The sequence below is a fragment of the Rhinopithecus roxellana genome, chromosome 11 (assembly GCF_007565055.1).
Source record: "Rhinopithecus roxellana isolate Shanxi Qingling chromosome 11, ASM756505v1, whole genome shotgun sequence".
Lineage (NCBI taxonomy): Eukaryota > Metazoa > Chordata > Mammalia > Primates > Cercopithecidae > Rhinopithecus > Rhinopithecus roxellana.
The window spans coordinates 112352755-112365052 of NC_044559.1; the positions used below are offsets into that span (position 1 = coordinate 112352755).

Consider the following 12298-nt stretch of genomic DNA (forward strand, 5'->3'; position numbering starts at 1 on the left):
CTTAGGCCGGGCGCGGTGGCTCAAGCCTGTAATCCCAGCACTTTGGGAGGCCGAGACGGGCGGATCACGAGGTCAGGAGATCGAGACCATCCTGGCTAACATGGTGAAACCCCGTCTCTACCAAAAATACAAAAAACTAGCCGGGCGAGGTGGCGGGCGCCTGTAGTCCCAGCTACTTGGGAGGCTGAGGCAAGAGAATGGCGTAAACCCGGGAGGCGGAGCTTGCAGTGAGCTGAGATCCGGCCACTGCACTCCAGCCTGGGCGACAGAGCGAGACTCCGTCTCAAAAAAAAAAAAAAAAAAAAAGAAAGAAAGAAAAAGCTTAGTGATGCTGACAGTCAATTGGTGTAACTTGATGAGCTGAAATCCCCCGCAACGGGAAAACAGAGTCGTACAAAGACGAGAGGGAGAGAGGGAAGGTGAGTCAGTCAGCCTGTTATTCCTAAGTTGGGTTATATGTCGGAATCACTCACAACATTCTTAAAAACACAGATTCTTAGCCGGGCATGGTGGCGCGTGCCTGTAATCTCAGCTACTTGGGAGGCTGAGGCAGAAGCCAGGAGGCGGAGGTTGCAGTGCGCTAAGACTGTGCCACTGCACTCCAGCCTGGCGACAGAGCAAGACTCTGCCTCAAAAAAAAAAAAAAAAAAAAAAAAAAAAAAAAAAAAACACCCAGATTCTGGGGCCTAGCCTGTGAGACTCCGATGCAGCTGGTGGATTTCGGTCAGGATACAGTGGATCTACTTTTAAAAAGCTCCTGGTTGGGCTGGGAGTGGTGGCTCACACCTGTAATCTCAGCACTTTGGGAGGCGGAGGCGGGTGGATCATCTGAGGTCACGAGTTCGAGACCAGCCTGGCCAACATGGTGAAACCCCATCTCTATTATAAATACAAAAACTAGCTGGGTGTGGTGGTGGGTGTCTGTAATCCCAGCTACTCAGGAGGCAGAGGCAGGAAAATCACTTGAACCTGGGAGGTGGAGGTTGCAGTGAGCCAAGATTGCACCATTGTACTTTAGCCTGGGTGACAGAGTGAGACTCCATCTCAGAAAAAAAAAAAAAAAAGGCTGGGTGCAGTGGCTCACGACTGTAATCCCAGCACTTTGGGAGACTGAGGCGGGTGGATCACCTGAGGTCAGGAGTTTGAGACCAACCTGGCTTACATGGCGAAACCCCATCTCTAATAAAAATATAAAAAAATTAGCCAGGCATGGTGGTGTGCACCTGTAATCGCAGCTACTCAGGAGGCTGAGGCAGGAGAATTTCTTGAACCCAGGAGATGGAGGTTGCAGTATGCCGACATGGTCCCACTGCACTCCAGCCGGGGTAACAGAGTGAGATTCTGTCTCAAAAAAAAAAAAAAAAAAAAAGCCCCTGGTTGAAAATAGTGTGGAGATTATAAAAATAGAACCACCATACACTTCAGCAACCTCGCTACTGGGTATCTACCCCCACAAAAAAAGAAATCATTATATATGTATAAAAATACCTGCGCTCATATGTTTATTGCAGCACTATTCACAATAGCAGAGTCATGGAGGATTGGCTAAAGAAAACGCACTCTAAATACACAACAGAATACTATTCAGGCATAAAAAAGCATAAAACAATGTCTTTTGCAGCAACATGATGGAACTGGAGTCCATTATCTTAAGTGAAACAACTCAGAAACAGAAAGACATTGCATGTTCTCACTTATAAGTGGGAGCTAAATAATGTGGACCCAGGGACATAGAATGTGAAATAATAGATGCTAGAGACTTGGAGCTGTAAGAGGGTGGGAGGGGGTGGATGATGGGAGGTTGCTTGGTGGATATAGAGTGTGTTCTAGTGATGGATGCATTGAAGGCCTAGCTTCACCACAACGTGGTATATCAATGTAGCAAAACTGTACATGTACCCCATGAATAACAAATTCGTTATAAACAATTAAATTAAATATGGGGCCGGGTGCAGTGGCTCACGCCTGTAATCCCAGCACTTTGGGAGGCTGAGGCGGGTGGATCACGAGGTCAGGAGTTTGAGACCAGCCTGGACAATATGGTGAAACCCTGTCTCTACTACAAAATACAAAAATTAGCCAGGCATGGTGGCACATGCCTGTAGTACCAGCTACTTGGGAGGCTGAGGCAGGAGAATCACTGGAACCCGGGAGGTGGAGTTGCAGTGAGCTGAGATCGTGCTACCACACTCCAGCCTGGGCAACAGAGTGAGACTCTGTCTCAAAAACATAAAAAACAATTAAATATGAAACAAACAAACAAAAATAAAAAACCGAAAAGCTCCCCAGTGCTTCTGGGGCATACACAGCAGGTTAGGGAGCTAGAAACACCATCCGTTGGTTGGTTTTGCCCTGTTTCTCTCACTCTGGGCAGCCTTGACAGCACAGCCTGGCTACGAGGGTGAGGACTTGCCACAGTCCCGGGCTGGGGTGATGACAAGGCCCCCTGGGGCCACTGAGAGTCACTGTCTTGTTCCCTACATCTTCTGTGGGGCTGGCTCTGTGTTCTCTCTACTTGGGCAAGGCTATGTGGGTTCCCAGGGCAGCCAGCAGAATCTGTCCTTGGAAGATGCGTGAAACTCTAATCTCAACTGGTTCTGTTCCATCTGCCTGGTTCTTGGCCTCAGCTCAAGAATTCAAGGGTTGGTGGTGGAGGAGGCTCCTTTCTGCTCTGCATCTGGGGATGAATGGCCATTGCCCAGCAAGGCAAGAGGAGGAGTCTAGGGGGAGGTCAGGCTCTGAGAAAGAGAGAGAAACAGCGCACAAGAGAGAATGAATTAACCTGTTAGTACCATTAGCATTTTAGCACAGACTAATTGACCAGATGAGATCTTTCCTTCCAGGGGTACAGATAGGTCTTTGAGAGTCACAAAGACCCTAGAAAAGCCTGGAACCTCCCCTGTCTGCAACAAGAGGTGAGAATGGGCCAGGCGTGTTGGCTCATGTCTGTAACTCCAGCAATTCAGGAAGCTGAGGTGGGAGGATTGTTTGAACCCAGGAGTTTGAGACCAGCCTGGGTAACATAGCAAGACCCTGTCTTAAAAAAAAAAAAAAAATTAGGCTGGGCGCGGTGTGTCACGCCTGTAATCCAGAACTTTGGGAGGCTGAAGCAGGCAGATCATGAGGTCAGGAGATGGAGACCATCCTGGCTAACACGGTGAAACCCCATCTCCACTAAAAATACAAAAAATTAGCCGGGTGTGGTGGTGGGTGCCTGTAGTCCCAGCTACTCGGAAGGCTGAGGCAGGAGAGTGGTGTGAACCTGGGAGATGGAGCTTGCAGTGAGCTGAGATCGTGCCACTGTACTCCAGCCTGGGGGACAGAGCAAGACTCCGTCTCAAAAAAAAAAAATAAATAAAAAATAAATTGTGGGGTGTAGTGGCACAGGCCTGTAGTCCCAGCTAACTCAGGAGGCTGAGGTGGGAGGATCACTTGAGCCTGGAGGTCAAGGCTGCAGTGAGCCATGATCATACCACTACCCTCCAGCCTGGGCAAGAGAGTGAGACCCTATCTCAAAAAAAATAAAAAGAAAAACATGTGGGGGCAGATGGTCTCCAAGCCCTTTCCTGCTCTGGCATTTGCTTGTGAATACTGATTTCTCTCCGACACGTGCCAGACATTCTTCTAGGCACAGGAGATACACATGGTGAGCAGGACAGATGAGGCTCAGCTCTGGTGGGGCTCACATCCTAGTGCTCACCATCAAAGCTGCCTGAGGAAGGAAGCCTTGAGGCTGGGTTACCTTGGAGCCTACCACCAGGTGCTGGATGAGATACAAGACAAGCATCTTTTCCTTTTTGTCATTCTCAGGGCTGTCTCTGAGCTGGACCAGCCAAAACCCGTGTGGGGGCAGATGCAGAGATGGACAATGTCACTCTCCCATACCCGAGTGCAGCCACCGGGGGAGGCAGGGGTGGGGTGGGGGGGACGTTCCTAAGGTTTCAGCCCAGCGGGTGTGGCTGACCCTGAGTGCCCCTGTACTTCAAAGACACTGGTTCTGGGGTCACAGGAGTAGGCCGTTAGCATCAGGCTTAATAAAGGAGGCCAAAGGCTGGAGAGACACCCAAAGGCCTTAAAGGATTAAAAACAGGAAAAACATATATGAATCAGGGGCTGGGTTTGCATTTCATAGATGGGTAATGTTATGCCAAAGGTTTGGGCTTTGGATTTGTAAAGTGTTGGATTCAATAAGAAGAATCTGTCTTTGGCTTTTGTTGTACAGGAAACTGAGACAGGCTAATATTGAAGGTGTAAAGGGAATGTACAAAGGATTCAAAAGGAGGCCAGGAAACCCAACAAGAAAGGAAAAGAAGAACAAATTAGTGTGTGTATATATATATATATGGAAGCTAATTTTCATATGAGAAAGTGAGAGATTCTTACTTTAGAAACTGACAGTTACTAAGGGACTGTGCTTAGTTATTTGCAGTTTCTCCTCACCTCTCCCATGGAAAATTAATCAATTTCTCCTCCTTTTGCTCATTCCTCACATGCCTTTGCTTTCACCTCTCCCCTGCCTCAATCCTGCAAATGCCAGAGTCCAAAAAAACTATTATGCTGCTGGAGAGACTGCAAGAACAAAAGAGGAGACTATTTGAAAAACAAAGTCATGGACTCATACAACTGGAGAGGACCCAAAGCCTCCCCCAACCTTCCTCTCCTCCCCTCTGCCTGCTGCCAGATCGCGCCTGACCCACCCAGGAAAATGGGCCTCTTTGCTTTTTGAAGAACTCCAGAGGAGAGACCCTGATCTCCCTTGATAACTTATCCCAAGTCTGATATCCTCATTGGCAGAGATTATTTTCCAGCTTAAATCACTCGTGTGGAAGCCGAAGCTCATTTCCTTTTGTTCTGTCCTCGCTGGAGATGGTGAACAGCTGGTCTCCATTCTCGGAGGAATATCGCTTTAAACCTTGCAGGCCATTGTTAAGTGGCCTCTAGGCTTTCTCTCCTTCTGACTAAGAATCATAGCTTCTTTTCCCCATTCCTCATGGGTCCTATTTTCCAGCCCCTCTCACATCTTTGTTCTTTGAATGCGCTCAGGTTTTTCTAAGATATTCCCCTTTGGAAGACGTTTGAAGGAAAACAACAGAAGGGTCTTTAGATGTACTAAGTACTGGCAGTCCCTCTCACCTTACCATAAGCCTTGCTGTTTCCACTGATTGAGTGGCTTCTGGGGCCTTGCCTTCCTGGGGCCAGGCTGTGACCGAGGACCAAGAAACCTGTCCTGTGTTTAGCTCATTGGCTTGACCACAGGCCAGTGCTGTCCCAAAGAGCAGGAGGCCCCAGCACAGCTGGGGGCTCACCTGAACTGAAAACCGTGTCCGACATTTGTACAGCTCTTAAATACTTACTACACAGAATCGTCATCCTGGGCAACATAGTGAGGCCCCGTCTCTAAAAAAATAGTAATTAGCTGGGAGTGGTGGCGCACACTTGTGGTTCTAGCTATTTGGGAGGCTGAGGTGGGAGGATCACGTGAGCCCAGGAGCTCAAGGCTGCAGTGAGCTATGACTGAGCCACTGCACTCCAGCATGGGGAACAGAGCAAGACCCTGTCTCTAAATAAATAAATACATAGATAGCCTATTGTCTCATTCAGAAGAAAACATTAAGTTCAGCAAAATCTGATGGTTATGTTGAAATCAGCGATGGCTTGTGTTCTTTGGCTTGTTAGGTGGGTAGGGGGAGGTGGAGACTGAAGTGAGGAGGAACTGGGATGCCCTAGGATGTAAGCTTGAGGATCCAGGTGGAAAACTGGGGATGGATAAGTGTGAAGGCCGGTGGAGTGGTTACAGGAACAGATGTTCAAACAGAAAGGAAGGAATCTACTTGCCAGATGTTGGGACAATGGGCTGATGGAAGCTATAAGGGAAAGACTTACAAAGAGGCAGATATAAAAAGGGATAACTGTGTGGCACAGAATCATACATACCAGAGGCTGGCAAGGAGGTGTGGGTGGGTGGGGGAAGGGGGAAGAGAGGTTGGTGAATGGGTAGGAACATGCAGTTAGGCAGAAGAAACAAGTTCTAATGTTTGATAGTAGAGTAGGGTGACCATAGCCAGCAACAATGTATAGTATATTTCAAAGCAGATAGAAGAGAGGACTTGAAATATTTCCAACACATAGAAATGATAAATACTCAGCCGGATGTGGTGGCTCACGCCTATAATCCTAGCACTTTGGGAGGCTGAGGCGGGTGAATTGCCTGAGGTTAGAATTTCGAGACCAGCCTGGCCAACATGGTGAAGCCCTATCTCTACTAAAAATACAAAAATTAGCTGGGTGTGGTGGCATACGCCTGTAATCTCAGCTCCTCAGGAGGCTGAGGCAGGAGAAGCACTTGAACCCGGGAGGCAGAGGTTGTAGTGAACCAAGATCGTGCCATTGCACTCCAGCCTGAGCAACGGAGCAAGACTCCACCTCAATAAATAAATAAATAAATAAATAAATAAAAACAGATAAATACTCAAGGTGATGGGTGATGGAGTTGTTCACCTCTCTACACATTCTATGTATATAGCAAATACATGTACCCCATAAACATGTAAAATATTATGTATCAATAGGAAAAAAATGTGAAAGAGGGAGAGGGAGGAGTCGGGGATATACATATATATAGATAGAGAGAGAGAGAGAGAGTTTAAGGCAAGATCTGAGATCCTGGGATATCACCTGTGAGGATGTAATATTAATTAATTAATAATCTGGTTTGCCTGAAAGTGAGGTTAAGAAGGACTGAAGGACCCATGCAGAAAGACTTTTGCTTCGTCCAACACCAAAGAGTTGAGAAAGAACTTTACTTGTAGGCTGGGGAGTCTGCAAAAGTGGAGATAGAAAGTCAAACTGGGGCAGATACGGTGGCTCATGCCTGTAATCCCAGCACTTTGGGAGGGTGAAGCAGGAGGATTGCTTTAGCCCAGGAGTTTCGACTTTATAGTGAGCTGTGATGGCATAACTGAACTCCAACCTGGGTGACAAAGCAAGACTGGTCTCTATAAAAATTTCTTTTAAAAAAATTAGCCAGGTGTGGCTGGGCATGGTGGCTCAAGCCTGTAATCCCAGCACTGTGGGAGGCCAAGGTGGGTGGATCACCTGAGGTCAGGAGTTCGAGACCAGCCTGGCCAACATGGAGAAACTCCATCTCTACTAAAAATACAAAAATTAGCTAGGCTTGGTGGCATGCCTGTAGTCTCAGCTACTCCAGAGGCTGAGGCAAGAGAATCTCTTGAACCCAGGAGGCGAAGATTGCAGTGAGCCAATGTCATGCCACTGCACTCCAGCCTGGGTGATAGAGCAAGACTCTGTCTCAAAAAATAAAAATAAAAATAAATTTAAAAAAATTAGCCAGGTGCAGTGGTGTGTGCCTGTAGTCCCAGCTACTCAGGAGGCTGATGTGGGAGATCCCTTAAGCCCAGGAGTCTGTGGTTGTACTGAGCTACGATTGCACTTTTGCAGTCCAGCCTGGGTGACAGAGCAAGAATCTATCTCAAAAAAAAAAAAAAAAAAAGAACGTCAGTCAAACTGAAGATAACTCAGGTTGACACCATCAGTCAACTTAGTTCAAGCATTGACATGTCATATTGACATGCAACTTACCTCGTGACTATAAGAGATATGACTATAAAGTAAGATAATTTAAAAAAATGGAACATAAAGAGTCAGATAACAGTTGTCACCCTTAAAGCAGTCACGTTGGGTTGTTTGTTCAAACAATGCAGAGATTTCTACAACTCCTCTTTTGGTTTTATTTTCTAAGCCTACAGCATAGACAGACATTCATCCACCTTTTTTTGTTTTGTTTTTGTTTTTGTTTTTGTTTATTGAGACAGAGTCTCATTCTGTTGCCCAGGCTGGAGTGCAGTGGCATGATCTTGGCTCACCACAACCTCTGCCTCCTGGGTTGAAGCCATTTTCCTGCCTCAGCCTCCCAAGTAGCTGGGATTACAGGCACCTGCCAACATGACCGGGTAATTTTTTTTTTTTTTGGTAGAGACGTGGTTTCACCATGTTGGCCAGACTATTCTCAAACTCCTAAATTCAGGTGATCCACCCGCCTTGGCCTCCCAAAATGCTGGGATTACAGGTGTGAGCCTCCGCTCCCAGCCTCATCCATCTTTAATGGTGGAGAATCTTCATTTTCCAAGGGTGTATTTGATTTTGAGGAACAGTTAGTAGTTGGGAGCCAAGACTGAGGAAGAGGTGAGTGATCAGGCTGGGAAGGGTTAAGGAAAAACCAGAGCCAGACAGTAACGGAATGAAACAGATTTTATTTTATTTATTTTCTTATTTTTGAGACTGAGTCTCACTCTGTTGTGTGGGCTGGAGTGCAATGGTGCGATCTCGTTCGCTGCAACCTCTGCCTTCTAGGTTCAAGCGATTCTGCTGCCTCAGCTTCCTGAGTAGCTGGGATTACAGGCACCTGCCACCATGCCTGGCAAATTTTTGTATTTTTAGTAGAGACTGGCTTTCACCATGCTGGCCAGGCTAGTCTCAAACTCCTGACCTCAGGTGATCTGCCTGCCTTGGCCTCCCAAAGTGCTGGGATTACAGGCGTGAGCCACTGTGCCTGACCAACAGATTTTATTTATTTTTATTTTCGAGACAGAGTCTTGCTCTGTCACCCAGGCTGGAGTGCAGTGGCACAATCTCAGCTCACTGCAACCTCCACCTCCTGGCTTCCCACAATTCTCCTGCCTCAGCCTCCTGAGTAGCTGGGATTACAGGCACCTGCCACCATGCCCAACTAATTTTTGTAATTTTAGTAGAGAGGGGATTTCACCATGTTGACCAGGCTGGTCTCGAACTCTTGGCCTCAGAAGATCTGCCCACCTAGGCCTCCCAAAGTGCTGGGATTACAGGCATGAGCCACCATGCCTGGTGGAAACAGATTTTAATGAGAAACTATTGCAATAGGGGAAAAGACTTCAGTACAGAACAGGCCTCCATTCTGAACACAGCGTGGGGGATTCATAGCCAAGGAGTAGGGTGGAGATCAGGGGATGAAAAATTCCTAGGAAGAAGCATCAGCAGTCGGGGGATTCTGGCTAAACCAATTCGACAGAATCCCTCCTTCCAGGTAATCAGACACCACCTGGTGATGGAGGTGGCGATGAGAAATTTGATCAGATATAGAGGGATTCTTGCTTAACTGACGCAGCAGAAGTTTTGCTAAAATTAGGTGATGCAAAGACAGACACAGAAATCCAAAGGCTCAGAGGACTCTCACCAAAGTTTGGTCAAGGAGAGTGTCTTGTCAGAAGCACTCACTGTTGCTGTTTTTCAAGAGTACTTCACAGAGGTACACTTTGGTTTGGAGCCTTAAACTGGAATTTTCTCTTTTTGCAATGCTGAGAATCTATCAAATACTTTGGAATTTCTACAGAAGTTTGATGAACTTTTTGACCTCAAGGAGTGAATTCTGCATGAACAACATCAGGGACATCAAAGAAACAAATCAACTCTGTCGTGGGTGTGATTTTGATACCTGGGCTCCAGGGTTTCTCCCAGGCTTTGAAGAGCTCTACTGCAGACGCTGACTCTTGTTCCCAGGTCATTTTGGAAACAACGTAGTTCGTTGACACTTACTCTGTTCCTCAAGATTGTACCATTTGCTCAGCTTTCCTTAAAAGATAAGGACAAGAGATACATACATCTTTGCTATTTCTATTACTCAAAAATGTGTGGTGCAGTCTTTACGTTCAAGTTGTCCCAGAGGAAGAGTTTGTTTCTTTATCTAAATTGAACTCTTCAGCCTTCCTTCTCCCAGGCAATCACCAGTGTGAATTAGCCCAATTGCTGACCACTTAACCATTTTATTGAACCTGTGGGTGAACGGATCACTACATGTTCACCAAAGTGCATTCCTTACCTAACTTTAAACCTTTTGTTTTGGCTTTAAATGACTGTTCTGGAACAAGTTTCATGTTCTCTCTAGATGTATCATTTGCAGATTAATTGCATTTAGAATATAATATTATTTGCACGAATGATTCTTTTATATATATATAATACAGAAATAAAACGTTTGATAGGCGCAGGCTGCAGCGCCGCGACTCCTGCGGGTGGACCTCTGCGCTCAGTTTGACGGCTAGGCGCGGCGTTTCCTGTTCCCTCCTCAGCGCGACTGCAGCTCGGGCCTTTGGCCTGATCCAGCCCCCATGGCTTCAGAAGAGCTACAGAAAGATCTAGAAGAGGTAAAGGTGTTGCTGGAAAAAGGCTACTAGGAAAAGAGTACGTGATGCCCTTACAGCTGAAAAATCCAAGATTGAGACGGAAATCAAGAACAAGATGCAACAGAAATCACAGAAGAAAGCGGAACTTCTTGATAATGAAAAACCAGCTGCTGTGGTTGCTCCCATTACAACGGGCTATAAGGTGAAAAGCAGTAATTATGGATGGGATCAGTCAGATAAGTGTGTGAAAATCTACATTACCTTAAGTGGAGTGCATCAAGTTCCCACTGAGAATGTGCAGGTGCATTTCACAGAGAGGTCATTTGATCTTTTGGTAAAGAATCTAAATGGGAAGAGTTACTCCATGATTGTGAACAATCTCTTGAAACCCATCTCTGTGGAAGGCAGTTCAAAAAAAGTCAAGACAGATACAGTTCTTATATTGTGTAGAAAGAAAGTGGAAAACACAAGGTGGGATTACCTGACCCACGTTGAAAAAGAGTGCAAAGAAAAAGAGAAGCCCTCCTATGACACTGAAACAGATCCTAGTGAGGGATTGATGAATGTTCTAAAGAAAATTTATGAAGATGGAGATGATGATATAAAGAGAACCATTAATAAAGACTGGGTGGAATCAAGAGAGAAGCAAGCCAAAGGAGTTTTGAGACTTTAAGGTCCTTTTGGGAACTGTGATGTGATGTGGAAATACTGATGTTTCCAGTAAGGGAATATTGGTGAGCTGCATATATAAATTTGACAGATAGCTATTTACATAGCCTTCTAAGTAAAGGCAGTGAATTCTCCATTTCCTACTGGAGGATTTATTTAAATAAAATATGCTTATTAAACACTCCTGCAAACATGGTTTTATTAGTATCCTGGTCATTTTGTTCAAGGAAGGGTTATAATTGCATTCTCATGTGAAACATAAAGAGCAAGTCTTGCCCAATAAAAAAAAGTTTGATAAAATTTATTGATCACAATTTCTTTTTTTATTGTTAAACTTAAATAAATGTTATTAGTATAAATTTATGGAGGCCAGGCACGGTGGCTCACGCCTGTAATCCCAGCACTTTGGGAGGCTGAGGCGGGTGGATCACCTGAGGTCAGAGGTTTGAGACCAGCCTGGCCAACATGATAAAACCCCATCCGCAATGAAAATAGAAAACTAGCCTGGCATGGTGGTGGGTGCCTGTAATCCCAGCTACTTGGGAGGCTGAGGCAGGAGAATTGCTTGAACTTTGGAGGCAGAGTTTGCAGTGAGCCGACATCACACCACTGCACTCCAGCCTGGGCGACAGAGTGAGATTCCGTTTCAAAAGAAAAAACAAAGGTGTAAATTTATTGAGTTCAAGTGTAATTTTGTTATATGCATGGATTGTGCAGAGGTGAAGTCAGGCTTTCAGGGTATCATACATTGTCCATTAAGTAATCTCTCACCACCCACCTGCCTCCCACTCTCTCAACCTTCTGAGACTCTGTTATCACCACTCTCTATGTCAAAGTGTACACATTATTCAGCTTCCACCTCTAAGTGAGAACAGAAGGTATTTGTCTTTCTGTGATGACAGTTTCTTCAAGCAGATTGGCCAGCCTTGAGGGAAGGAACATAGGAGGTGGATGAGGGAATCAGCTTTCATTTACATTACTAAAAGCTGGGAACAAATGATGATCTTATTTAAACTTTACAAAAACTGGTGGGGTGGATATTATTATTCCCATTGAGCAGAGAAACCTCCTGAGATTAAATTAATTACTTGCCAAAAGTTACACAGGCTCCTCTGAGCTGCTTTCTCAACTAAGTCTATTCTGTGGACTTCCATGTCTGTACAAAGGCACCTCCCAATTTTTGCAAAAATCTTGCTATGTCCATTTTGCAAGAATCTCCATCTTCCATATCTGATCAAATTCCTCAACCCCCTGGAGTCAAGATTCGAACTCAGGGCTGTCAGATTCTAAATCACAGGAAAGACAATCTAGATGTTATAGACACCAAGAATCCAGTTGTCGGTATACCATATTGTTATAAGAATGGTTTCTCGGCCGGGCGCGGTGGCTCACGCCTGTAATCCCAGCACTTTGGGAGGCCAAGGCAGGCGGATCACGAGGTCAGGAGATCGAGA

General features: G+C 45.7%; 1 pseudogene across 1 annotated transcript; it reads left to right on the forward strand.

Annotated features, from left to right (window-relative positions):
* Positions 1-10160: 10160 nt before the first annotated feature.
* Positions 10161-11040, forward strand: LOC104665685 (annotated as a pseudogene). Its single transcript, XR_748445.2, has one exon. The product of XR_748445.2 is annotated as a calcyclin-binding protein-like (transcript).
* Positions 11041-12298: the final 1258 nt, after the last annotated feature.